The sequence below is a fragment of the Lampris incognitus genome, chromosome 7, assembly GCF_029633865.1.
Source record: "Lampris incognitus isolate fLamInc1 chromosome 7, fLamInc1.hap2, whole genome shotgun sequence".
NCBI classification, from domain to species: domain Eukaryota; kingdom Metazoa; phylum Chordata; class Actinopteri; order Lampriformes; family Lampridae; genus Lampris; species Lampris incognitus.
In genome coordinates, this window is record NC_079217.1 from 49,680,782 (window position 1) to 49,694,914 (window position 14,133).

Genomic DNA, 14,133 nt, shown 5'->3' on the forward strand with positions numbered 1-14,133 from the left:
TCAAATGTGCCAGATGTGCGGGGCGAAGTAATTATACATCATGGCGTTCAGCTGAAAGTCTTCTGGGAAGGCTGCTCTTGAGTGTCCTCGCTTATGGCTCCTCAGAGATCATCCTGCTCCTCGATCCTTGCTCCTCAGAGCAGAAATGGCAAAAGGGCAGACCACAACTAATTCTGTTTCAGTCGAAGAGTGAAGAAATATCAAATAGGAGATTTGAGACATACCCCTGGTTGCACGGGGTTGAATGGGTTGTGGTTGTGCTGTTAAAAATATGTCCGTATGGGAACAACGGCCGTAGAGAAATGGTTCCGCAAAAAAAAAAGTTCTGCCTGAAAAGCGGTGTTGTGTGGGGTGGCCAAAGGGGTGGCCAGACTTTAGTCGGTGGTGGCCAGGCCACCCCGAGCCACCCTTTGGCTCCACTCCTGCTTGCCTGCCATTCTCATTCCCCTTTATCCATCCATTATCCAAGCCGCTTATCTGAATTCAAGTCGCAGGATGCTGGAGCCTATCGCAGCAGTCATTGGGCGGCAGGCTGTGAGAAACCCTGGACAGGCCGCCAGGCCATCACAGGCCTCACACACACACACACACACACACACACACACACACACACACACACACACACACACACACACATAGTCACACCTAGGGACAATTTAGTATGGCCGAATCACCTGACCTACATGTCTTTGGACTGTGGGAGGAAGCCAGAGCACCCGGAGGAAACCCACGCTGACACAGGGAGAACATGCAAACTCCACACAGAGGACGACCTGGGACAATCCTCAAGGTTGGACAACTCTGGGGCTCGAACCCAGGACCTTCTTGCTATGAGGTGACTGCAGTAACCACTGCGCCACCATGCCACCCATTCCCTTTTATTCCTACAATAAACACCTCTTACTTTACTTAATTCCACTGTCTGGGTCTGCCTCTGCTGATCATAACGCGTAAGTTTCTTGAGCAAAATTCAAACCTAAAATAACGTATCTACATATCTACTTCCAATTTGTTATATCTTTTGCGACAGTTCAGTTTCTTTCATATGGTTAATAATTGTGTAGTATGTGATGACAACTAAGAGATTAATTTATAACAAGTTATCTTTGCTTCCGACAGAAACCTAAATATGAATCCTGTTCTCCAACATGAAAGCCTAACCCCTTTTCCCAAAAACGACTTCCTTGCTCACCATTGAGCAAGATCCCTTGGGCTTTCCGCATGACAAAATCTAACAGGATGAATGAGCCTTGGTCCTGAGATGAGACTAATGTCGGCCAATTGGAGCTCAGCGCTGAAAAGGTTTAGGACATGCTGGCTGCACGCACGGTTTTCCATTCACGTCAAACATTGTCGTTTGTGAAATCCTCTCTACAGGGTTACACGAGGCACCGAAAGAAAGCATGGGGGCTAAAGTGGTATTAACGTATTTCTGTGGTTTCTGTCTCCCAGTCCTCCAGTCAGATTCACTTGAATTAGATGGGCAGCCACGTGACAGGGCTGGCAATTGTTCAAATGAAAGAAACTGAAGATTTCTCAATGGAATAAGTGGGCTGACATGTTTTGTTCACAGCTTCTCTAAACCTATGCAAACAAACATTTATATAAACACAAACCAAATTTTTAAAAAAAAGGCAATCAATCTTATTCCCAGGCATCATGGCCCAGAATCAAGCAGCTCGGAGAAAGCGAGTGAGAGAGACCGACAAAGAGCGGGAGAGCGAGGGAGGGGGCAGAGGGAAAGAGAGATAAAAATAGAAACAATAAAATATTTTGGAGAGGAATAGCACACTGAGTTAGTGTTTGGCCATCCTAAATATAGGAGGTACTTACAGTAAGTGCTGTCTCACACAGGCCTGTACCCCAGGTTACGTTTCTGGGACAGCCTTATATAAAGAGTTAGCGAAGACGGAATATCCCCTAACATTGTAGAACATCCACTTCCTCTAGAGTAATCCTCGGGCTTCCAAGCTGTCAGGAAGTATTCTATTTCTCAATGGGTATCAGGAGGGCACGGGGGGGTGGGGGTGGTTTCAACAGACAGACAGGGTGTCAGACTGAGAGACCCCGTGCAAAGACAGGCTGGGGTACATGAAGAGACAAGCAGACAAAACCGTAAAACATGCAGATTGGCGGACGTGCCGATAGACAGATACGAGAATGCACAGACAGGCAGGGGGATGGATATGAATGTAATGGCCGCCACATGCATGCTACATACAAACACTTTCGGGTGGAGATACGCAGAGGCAGGCAGACAGGTGCCGTGTGTACACCCCCACCTAAGCACATAGTCTGATACGGATCCACAATTATCTGCCTCATTACCTCTATCAGGCTTAAGATGCTTGCTTCCATTCCCTCGCCCTCCCATCCTCACTTTCTTTCTCTACCACATCCCCTCTTTACTGTCCTCCCTCTACCCTCTCCCCACTTTCCCCAACCTACCCCTATTAAAAGCCCTGCTTTACAAGGCAGCCATAAAGAAACACAGAGGGAAAGAGAGCGCAATAAAGACAGCCAGAAATAAGAGACAGCGGAAGCGAGGGAACTAAATAAGTCATTCACATGGAACAAAAGACAAGACACCAGGGGGAGGAAGAGAGAGCGTGTGCGTGCGTGTGCGTGTGTGCATAGCTGCGCATTTGTTCACATCTGAGGGTACGTGTGTGTTTTTACACACCGTAAAGCCTTATGGAACCCCAGGCTGCTTAATTCTGTTTTTCCAGTTTGGTCTTCTCCGTGTCCTTCCCTCTTCCTTTCCCTTCTGTTGGCACAGGAACCTTCCATTGCAGCTAGGTAGGCAAACATTAGCATTGCATTAATCTAAAGGTTTAAAAAAAAGTATCAGCGTACAGTGTCGTGGAAAGTTACTGAAATCCAAAACAGCAACCATAGCCAACTCACCTCTGAGAAAGATGGGAAGTATTTGTTGGATTATTTTGAGACATATTTGAATGGAAAGTAAAGATTTCAGTTTAAAAAGCACATACTTCGGGGCGTCCAGGCAACGTAGCGGTGGCCGGTTCGAATCCCCGTGTTGCCTGCGGTTTGGTCGGACGTCCCTACAGACACAAGGGTAGAGGCTAGTTCCCATCGATGCAGAGAATGGTCAACTGAGCATGCGCAAGTACTCGTTGCCTCCGTTGTTTGGGTAGGTTAGGGTAAGGGTTAAAGTTAGCTAATCAGACGCAGACTAGGGGTGGGTCTTCCTACAATCCTAGCGCCTGGATGCTACGCGGGGCGTGTGGAGGCATGGTAGAGGCATTTCGCGCATGCTCAGTTGACCGTTCTCTACTCCATTTCCGTTCTCTGCATCGATGGGAACTAGCCTCTACCCAGACGAAAGTGGCCGTGTCTGCGGGTGGGAAACCGGATGTGGGTATGTGTCCTGGTCGCTGCACTAGCGCCTCCTGTGGTCGGTCCGGGCGCCTGTTCGGGAGGGGGAACTGGAGGGCATAGCGTGATCCTCCCACGCGCTGCGTCCCCCTGGTGAAACTCCTCACTGTCAGGTGAAAAGAAGCGGCTGGCGACTCCACATGTATCGGAGGAGGCACGTGGTAGTCTGCAGCTCTTCCTGGATCGGCAGAGGGGGGTGGAGCAGCGACCGGGACGGCTCGGAAGAGTGGGGCAATCGGCTCTGTGCATAACTGTAGTCCACTGACTTCCTGTTTCTACTGCAGCGATCATACCAGTTTCCTGTTTGTTGGCGCGTGCTATTGACAATGGCATATTTTTCGCGACGCTTGCAAGATTTATCACGGATAAATGTCACCAAAATGCACAGAACTGTCTACAAACTTTCACCTGCACCCACCAGCAAACGGGTGATAAGTTTCAAGTTGTACATAACAAGTTACGTCAATGAGAATAATCTTCCGCATAACTGTGGACGTGGCCTGCAGGCATCGCGAAAAATATGCCATTGTCAATAGCACACGCCAACAAACAGGAAACTGGTATGACCGCTGCAGCAGAAACCGGAAGTCAGTGGCTACAGTTATGCACAGAGCCGGTTGGCCAAGCACAATTCAGAGAAAAAGGGAGAAAAAAATAAATGAAATCAAATACTTCTTGCAACAACTGGTCGGTACTGTAGGAGCCCGAGATCTTGCTCATGAGCACAACTGGTAGTAAATCAGTTGATAAGAATTAAATGTATTGATCTTTCGGTTAATGTTCAAGTCACAGAAACTGCGAAGGACAGAAAGTAAACAAGATTAGATAGATGGGGTTTGGTAACCCAGTGGAAACTAATGTGGAAACGTGTGATTGGTAGCCTGCAAACATCCGAGTCCACTCCAAAGCCAGGGCACCGCCAACTGGGTACCGGGACATTTACAAATCTCATGAATTTACAATGTCAGATTTATTCTTATCAAATATGTCTTTAATGTCACCCTAAAAGATTAATAAAGCTACACTGACGCAGATTCCCTTGGTTTAAGACGAGTCCAAGTGGAAATGCAGAAATTACCGATTTATTTGCTGCAACATAAGACAAGACATAAGACCTACTGTCCATGAAAAAACAAAGAAAAACTGCAACACGTTGTCTCCATTAACCTTGTTTTTTCCCCCCACTTGTAGTGGAGAATGGCTACACCTAAAATCAGTTTATCCGCCTTTTTATTTGCAGAATATCGTTTACCCACTTTTCCCAGGGCTGGCATAAATCTTCATAACTAAATTCATAGTATACATCAAAGTATCAAACAGATTATTTTTTTGGAAGGGTGGATTTTTTCTCCACCCCCCCAATTGTATCTGTCCATTTACCCCCACTCTTCCGGGCCGTCCCGGTCGCTACTCCGCCCCCTCTCCCGATCCCTGGAGGGCTGCAGACTACCACATGCCTCCTCCCATACAGGTGGAGTCGCCAGCCGCTGCTTTTCACCTGGTAGTGAGGAGTTTCGGCAGGGGGACGTAGCACCTGGGAAGATAACGCTATTCCCCCCTGAACAGGCGCCCGGATCGACCAGAGGAGGCGCTAGTGCAGTGACCAGGACACACACCCACATCCGGCTTCCCACCTGCAGACACGGCCAACTGTGTCTGTAGGGACGCCCGACCAAGCCGGAGGTAACGCGGGGTTTCGAACCGGGATCCCTGTGTTGGTAGGCAACGGAATAGACCGCCACGCCACCCGGACGCCCCCCCCAAACAGATTTAAATGATAGAGAATAGTGTGTTTCAATGGGAAAATATGCAGAAAATATTGCCCCGATGGGTTGTTGGTTAGCCAAACCATGACCATTGACTCCAGATCGTCGTTTACTCGCCTTCTTATCTACCACATCACTGCACTTAGTTAGCACTTAGCTAACTGCAGTCACAGCGGTCTCGCAGTAATGCTACTGTCGGTGGAGGGTTCTGGAAAACCCCGACCAGTCCACACTGGGCCCTTCCAGATCTCAGTTATCCATTCGGTTAATCAGCTACTGGATTCATTAAAAGAAATTACGTGTGGTACCATTAACTTGTCATATACCAAGGATTACCAGCGCTCATCTTTTTCTCTCATTCTTTCCTCTCTCATTCCTCCCTGCCCTCTGCCTGCCCCCCTCTTTCCCTCTGCACGTCTCTCTCTCTTTCCTTCTGGTTCTGCGTATATTAACTCTGACAGGCTTCAATTAACTCTAAATTTAAAGCGGAAATGAGAGGATCCTGCAAGTCGGCACAGCCCCCCCACACAGACACACACAGGCACACGTGTACTCCGAGGGAAAACGACACAGTTCTAAGAAAGAGCGAGAGAAAAATATTAGTGGAAGAGGATGAGGCTAACTGACATGCCCTAAAAAGTCAGTGAGTGAATGAATACACACACTTAACAGCAACATGTGTTGGTGTGTGTGTGTGTGTGTGTGTGCGCGCGCGTGCACTACACAGGCACAAATACGCTCGTGTATGTCTGTGTGAAAGATAAATCTGGGTCATCCTGTTGAAAACTGTGATATGGCTATGTTACACTACTCAGGTCTGTGGCTCTCTCTCGTGTTGATGTTGGGGACTGCAGCAGATTGATGAGGGGTTGTAATGAAGAGTTCTAACAGGGGTCTTCTCTGTGAGCCCACCAACAGCCCCGTGAGCCCACCAACACGATAGGTGACAGTCGCCTGAGATCAGAACCCTGGTCAGGAGGGGAACACAGAGCCCACTGACCCACCAACATCTCAGGTTTCGTGTTTATCTTCCATTGCCTAACAAAATGGGGATCGCTGGTTCGAATCCATGTGTTACCTCCAGCTTGGTCGGGCGTCCCTACAGACACAATTGGACGTGTCTAAGGGTGGGAAGCCGGGTGTGGTTATGTGTCCTGGTCGCTGCACTAGCGCCTCTTCTGGTCGGTCGGGGCGCCTGAGGGGGAACTGGGGGGAATAGCATGATCCTCGCACGTGCTACGTCCCCCTGGCGAAACTCCTCGCAATCAGGTGAAGAGAAGCGGCTGGCGACTCCACGTGTATCGGGGGAAGCATGTGGTAGTCTGCAGCCTTCACTGGCTCGGCAGAGGGGCTGGAGCAGCGACCGGGACGGCTCGGGAGAGTGGGGTAATTGGCTGGATAAAATTGAGGAGGAAAGGGGAGGGGATAGTTAAAAAATACATAAATACAAGTTTCATGTTTATTCATCATATATGAAAAGCAAGTTTGCACTTATTGTTATAATGAAATACTTGTAATGCTTGCTCTGATGTCACTCAAAATGAGCAATGAAGGCTCTGCCTTCATTCAAGAGCATGTCGAATGACCGAATTTTAGCTCTGTTACCTGACTGAAAAAAGGAAGTTTTGGTGATTTCTTTAATTTAACAAGCACATTAAAGAAATCAGACTGTCTTTTTTCACTCACATAACATAGCTAAAATTCTGTCTTTTCTGCCCATGGCTGACGCAGAGACTCTAATACATGCATTTGTTTCATCCAGACTTGATTACTGTAGTGTTCTGTTTTCAGGTCTGCCACATGCTAGTACTAAAATTCTTCAGATGGTTCAGAAGGCTTTAGCTAGAATCCTAACTAAAACTATGAAATTTGACCATATTACACCAATTCTTGCCTCCCTTCATTGGCTTCCTATCCATGTTAGATCAGACTTCAAGGGGCTTCTGCTGACTTATGAAATCCTAAAGGAGCTTGCCCCATCGTACCTGTCTGATCTCCTTAAACCGTACATTGTATCTCGAGCTCTTTGCCCTCAGAATACAGGGCTCCTGTGTGTACCCAAAGTTAAAAAGAAGTCAGCTGGTGGCAGGGCCTTTTTCTATCGGGCCCCGTTCCTGTGGAGTAACCTGCCTGCTGCCATCAGACAATCAGAGCCTGTTGAGTCCTTTAAATCCAAACTTAAAACTTATCTTTTTGCCTTAGCTTACAATTAGTTGCCATTAAGTTGAGTACTTCACAACCTGCACGGTGGGTCGGTTTCTGTCTCAATGAATTTGCCAAGCACTGTTCTGCCGACGAGATTATAGAGGATAGATTATTGACTAAACTGTTCTCTTCTCTCAGGAACAATTTATTGTCATTTCTTACATGTACCTGCATACACAATGAAACAAAATTTCGTTTCTCCCAGCCCACAGCAGTGCAACACAAAAAAACACACATCCAAATTTCTCAAAAACAACACCACCAAAAACATACAAAAACAGAGAGAACAAACCAACAAAAACAAACAGTTAACAACACAGTCCACTCAGGGCAATGCAATCCAAAAAAATAAAAAATTAAATCACTGTCCAGAGAACAAACTCCAGCCAGGATGACTGTCGGAACTGCCGGTCTGCTTGGGCTAGTAGTTAGCTTAGCCTGCCCACTTCCTGCCAGACTGCCCTTGATGTTTCCTCCCCAGGCACAGCTCCAGGCAGGGCCGTGGTCCCTGCGCCCTCGGACAAAGCAGACCAGGTTCCCTCAGCCTATCCAACGCCAGCTTCCCCAGCCAGACACCTTCGACACACCTCCCCGCACTCCACACGACGACGCAGATGCAGACAACACTGCACAGTCGATGTTAGGTGAGGCCGCCGCCAGACCGCCTCGGTGTTTCCTCTCGGGTGCAGCTCCGGAAAGGGCTGCAAGCACTCTCGGCTGATCTAACGCCAGTTCTCCTAGCCATTAAACGAAAAAAAAATAAAATCGACGAACAAAATAAAAATCTTCACACGAAGACAAACACTTAGACGCAGACGTAGACAAAGATGCAGCATAGCATCTTTGCCTCACTGGGTGAGGCCGCCGCAAACGCGAGCTCGCGCCACCATCTTCCCACACACATCTTCTCAGTGTATCTTGTCTCTCTCTGAATGATTTCTTCTCCTTTCTCGTTTTCTGTGTGTGAACGGTGTGATGTGAGTCTCTTCCGTGTGCATGTGTAGTCTGCCCTCCTCCCAGATCTCCATGGTGATGGTAGTTGCCACCTGGGCACTGCTTGGCATCCTTCTCATCACATTTTTATGTACACTATATGTACAAAAGTATTGGGACACACCTCTTAATCATTGAATTCAGGTGTTTCATTCAGACCCATTGCCACAGGTGTATAAAATCAAGCAGCTAGGCATGCAGTCTGCATTTACAAACATTTGTGAAAGAATGGGTCGTTTTGAAGAGCTCAGTGAATTCAAGTGTGGCACTGTTATGGGATGCCACCTTTGCAATAAGTCAGTTTGTGATATTTCTTCCCTGCTAGATATTCCATGGTCAACTGTAAGTGGTATTATTGAAAAGTGGAAGCATTTAGGAGCAACAGCAACTCAGCCACGAAGTAGCAGACCACATAAAGTCACACAGCGGGGTCAACAAGTGCGTTAAAGTCGCCAACACTCTGTTGACTCAATAACTGCAGAGTTCTAAATGTCCTCTGGCGTTAACATCAGCACAAAAGCTGTGCACCAGGAGCTTCATTGAATGGGTTTCCATGACCGAGCAGCTGCATGCAAGCCTTACATCACCAAGCACAATGCCAAGTGTCGGATGGAGTGGTGTAAAGCACGCTGCCACTGGACTCTGGAGCAGTGGAAAGGTGTTCTGTGGAATGACGATTCACGCTTCTCTGTCTGGCAGTCTGATGGACGAGTCTGGTTGTGACGGATGCCAGGAGAACGTTACCTGCCTGACTGCATTGTGCCAACTGTAAGGTTTGGTGGAGGAGGGATAATGGTATTGGGTTGTTTGTCAGTGGTTGGGCTAGGCCCCTTAGTTCCAGTGAAGGGAAATCTTAATGCTTCAGTATACCAAGACATTTTGGACAATTCTATGCTTCCAACTTCTAGTCTGTCCTCCTGTCAGGTCTACATAGTGATGGTGGTCACGTAGCTTGAGTCCTGGGCTGTTACAGTGGCATCTGGACACTGCTTGGCATCTTCCTCATCATAGTCTTCATATATCTTATAATTCAGTTATTATTCTGTTATCATCTTTCAATGTTGTGTAAATTGTGTAAACACAACATCCATTGCACGTTTCCATCTTGGGAGAGAGATCCCTCCTCTGTTGCTCTCCCCGAGGTGTCTTCCTATTTCTTCTCCCTCTTAAAGGTTTATTTTTAGCTAGAAAAACGCTATAAAATGCAACTTGATTGATTGATTGATTGATTGATTGATTGATTGATTGAAGTTGTTCCTTATCCGATGAAAGGGAGAGGATGTTGTACTGACCTTTTGTATTCAGTGTTTGGGGGGGGGGGCATACCTGGCTATGACAAAGCGGAAGTACGTCGGCCATGTTTGTGGAAAACAGTGTGTTAGCCTTTGAAAACGTTGACACACAAATTTGAGAATGAATGGAAAGTCATTTTTTTATGAGAAAGCTCTCTAAGGCGATGCATTATTCAACTTTACCAAGAGAAACTCAGCGTAGGGTGAGTTACCATCTTTGCATCAATTTTAACTTACCTGTCCAATAGGAAGACAGCCAGCTCAGGACCGGTTTTGATCCCCAAAACCAAATGAAGGTTCCTCTGTGCATCAAATGCTGATGTGGATACTGGTTTCCCCTGATGTTGGCCACGTTCCCATTTGGCCAGACAGGCTTCACGAGGTACAACTTTTTTTGTGCTCATGGACTTTGTGTTGGACTCTGTGTTATGGTGTGTGGCTGTCGTTTGTTGACTCCATTTCTAAGCTAATGCGTTGCACACTGTTAGCACTGTTGGGGAGCGGAAGAGGGGCCAGGCACTCGGGCGCGCCCATAAATGTCACATCCTTTGGATTTTCCCGGCAAAATCATCTCAGTGCTTTACATAGAAATCAGTCCACAGGCTGTTAGAGGCAAGCAAGGAAGTCGAGGCGCTGTCATTTTTTTTAAGTTATGTTACAACCCGTTCACATATTGGATATACAAAGCGATTAATACATGGAAAAACTTCCATATAGTACATTTAACTCTCTTTTGCTGTGGGCCTTCACCAGCCATGGTGTTTTCATATGCTTAGGCAACAACAGCACATTATATGCTTTAATGATGATCTCTTCTGGTATTGAGTGTAAAGAAGTATTGATTAATATAGTTTAATACTTTGCCTGCAGCACCCTTATGGTTTTCAGAACCTAACTAGGTACAGAGGCCAAATGCGTTTTTGTCTGGTCGTGTTTTTGTTGGAGTGTTTGTTTGTTGGTGTTGGACTTGCAAGTCACTATTCAGCCATCCATCCATTATCCAAACCGCTTAGTTGGGGGAAATTTCTACTTTATTGATACTGGCTTGTCGGCTGCATATAGGGGTAGCTTCTGAGCTCATGTTATGAGCCATGCTTGGCTGACTGGTCAGTTCTTCGGCATCGTTCCGTTCATTTAATTTAATTCATTTCCACATCAGTGTCTCATTAAAATTGTCTCTTGGAACCAAGATTAGTTCAAATTTATATGGGAATGGGAAATTCATACTGACAAGTGCCCACCCACAGAAGCCCAACTGCTCGGTTTTGATTTGGTTTGGGTGACAGATCAGTTTCTCACATTCGGAAGTGGCGGGAACTCGCAGATACAGCGTTACCGAGAAGCATTTGAAGGTACCAAGAGTCCATCAAGAAGTCGGCTCAGTTACCTCTCTGCTTTCACAGACTCCCATTCTACTCTAAACAAATTAATGATCAGTAATTATTTGGTCATTATGAGCTGTTATTTTACACTGTTGGAATGCGCGCGTTTCCTCTTGGGTCTTGAAGGAATCATCAGTCATGGTTACTAGCCATTTAAATGGGCAGCCAGACTGGATGTAGAACAAAACATACTGGTGTTTATCAACTAAAATACAAAATATCTAACAATATAAATGCATATTTCATACAACTGAACAAAGCAGAATCTACCCTAGTTTACAAGCAGACCACAATTTTTCTCCACCCGTACTTATGGCAGGTTGTCCATGAACATGGTGCAACATTATTTATATAAAATGTGAATACCAACTCATTCACCAGTACAAATATTAAGGATATTGTCAGTGAGTGAAAAGCACTAAAAATTACTTCATGACTGCCCCCCTCTGGTCTGGCAGCACAAGAGAAATTTGTGATCATTATGAATAATAACCATAAGGTCCAGCAGTGAATAGCAGTGTTGCCACAAAACAAGAGGGTCCTGTGTTCAATCCCAGTCTTTCTGTGCAGACCTCGCTTGTTCTCCCTGTGTCTGTGTGGGTTTCCTCCAGGCAATTCCAGGCACGGTGGCCCAGTGGTTAGCGCTGTCGCCTCACAGCAAGAAGGTCCTGGGGTTCGAACCCCAGGGTTGTCCAACCTTGGCGGTCATCCCAGGTCGTCCTCTGTGTGGAGTTTGCATGTTCTCCCCGTGTCTGCGGTGGGTTTTCTCCAGGTGCTCTGGTTTCCCCCACCATCAGAAAGACATGCATGTTAAGGGTAGTACTCCTGTCTGTGCCCCTGGCGAGGCATGACAAGACGACCTGGAGTTGGTCCCCGGGCGCTGCACGGTGGCTGCCCACTGCTCCTACCCACACAGCCTGGATGGGTTCAGTGCAGAAAAAGAACTGCCCCACGGGGGATTAATAAAGTGGTAAAAAAAAATCACAGGAGAATGAATAAAGAGCCGGTGGCCGTGTATCAACAAACTTTTGCAACCTCATGCTGTCGTCCTGTGTCCATGTCACAGCAGTTGTTGCAGAACTGAGTCGCTCTAAGTGGGAAAGAGACAAGCAAGCAGATAGAAACAGAATCCGCCTCAAATGAAGGATAATTGTTGTTGTTCTTGCTTCTGTCTAAATCTGCTGTCAGCTCAGAGCTAGGGCATATTTTAATGTAGATTAAATGATGTGGGTGTATGAATTTAAGTGTTCCTAATTGCCAGCTTGTGGACCAGATGTCTGTCTCTCTCTCTCTGATGGGTTGATGGGTGGAGATGCTTTATTATGCCAAGTGAAGAAAAAAAAATGGGGTATGCTCTGCAAATTGTGTAGCTAGGAGCAGTGGGCAGCCACCAATGCAGCACCCGGGGACCAACTCCAGCTCGTCTTGCCCTGCCTCGGTCAGGGGCACAGATAGGAGTACTACCCCTAACGTGCATGTCTTTTTGATGGTGGGAGGAAACCGGAGTACCCAGAGAAAACCCACGCAGACACGGGGAGCACATGCAAACTCCACACAGAGGACGACCTGGGACGACCCCCCCAAGGTTGGACAACCCCGGGGTTCGAACCCAGGACCTTCTTGCTGTGAGGCGACAGCGCTAACCACTGCACCACCGTGCCGCCAAAATAGACAGAGGAGGTTGTGAAATCCTGAGAAGTTTGTCCAACACAGTCTCGTTTTCTTTATCCGTAGCTCAGAGTAGGAGCGAGCAGGGCATCTTGGGGGTGGTCTGCACGTCCGCGTGTGTGTGTTGACCAGTAAAACCATTCAATCAATCAATCAAGTTGCATTTTATATAGCGTTTTTCTAACTGCAACAGCCACTCAAAGTCACTCAGAATAACTTCCTTGCGTTATGCTCGCTTACAGTTTGCTCCCATTAACTCAAGTGTAGGGAGGAGCAGGGTGTGTGTGTGTGTGTGTGTGTGTGTGTGTGTGTGTGTGTGTGTGTGTGTGTGTGTGTGTGTGTGTGTGTGTGTGTGTTAAATGAAGCACAGAGGCAAAGACGTTTTGTGCGTGTTAAGCAGCATTTTAACTGAGGGAACATCAACCACCCTCGGCTAAGGGAATGGAGGGCATAGGCGAGGGACTACACAAACTCAGAGGGCTCATGTTGGTGTTGACGCCATATAGACTTGGCCCTTGATATGGTTTAAAATAGTGTAAACCCTCCTTGTTCATAATACTGGAGGCATTTTGAGCGAAGTTTTGCGAACAGGTACTATGTTCCCATTTGAAGGGCCACTAGTAAGACTGCTAGAGCGCGCGTGTGCACGCTTTACTAAGTCGCACGTGTGCTTTACTAAATGCAAGGCAAGGGGAATTTATTTGTATAGCACATTTCAGCAACAAGGCAATTTAAAGCGGTTTACTTGAAACATAAGAGGCATTAAGACAAAATGTAAAAGCAACATAGGGCAATAAAAAAGACATTTAAATACAAATAAAAAGATATAGTCAATGTTATAATGCAGTGTAATGTAGATGGCACGATGGCGCAGTGGTAAGCGCTTTCGCCTCACAGCAAGAAGGTCAAACCCCGGGGTAGTCCAACCTTGGGGGTCGTCCCAGGACGTCCTCTGTGTGGAGTTTGTATGTTCTCCCTGTGTCTGCGGTGGGTTTTCTCCGGGTGCTCTGGTTTCCCCCCCCAACCATCAAAAAGACATGCATGTTAGAGTTAGTACTCCTCTCTTTGCCTCTGAGCAAGGCAATGGAAAGAAGAACTGGATTTGGTCCCCGGGTGTTGGCGGCTGTCCACTGCTCCTAGCTACACAGCTATGGTGGGTTAAATGCCGAGTGTAATTTCCCTGCGGGGATCATTAAAGTATATCAAAACCAAATCATCAAATAAATAAATTGCATCGCTGATGTTTCTATTTAAGTGTAGTATTATCATGGTGTATGAAGGAACCTTTTGTCCTCCTGAAAGTATTTTCTCCAAGTAGTACCCGTGGCAGCCTGCAGGAAGGCGGAGTTGGATGTCCAGCGGGGGGGGGGGGGGGTTACGTCACCGTGCTTCATTCCCCAGCCCACACCGATTACTCGCCGTGCTTCT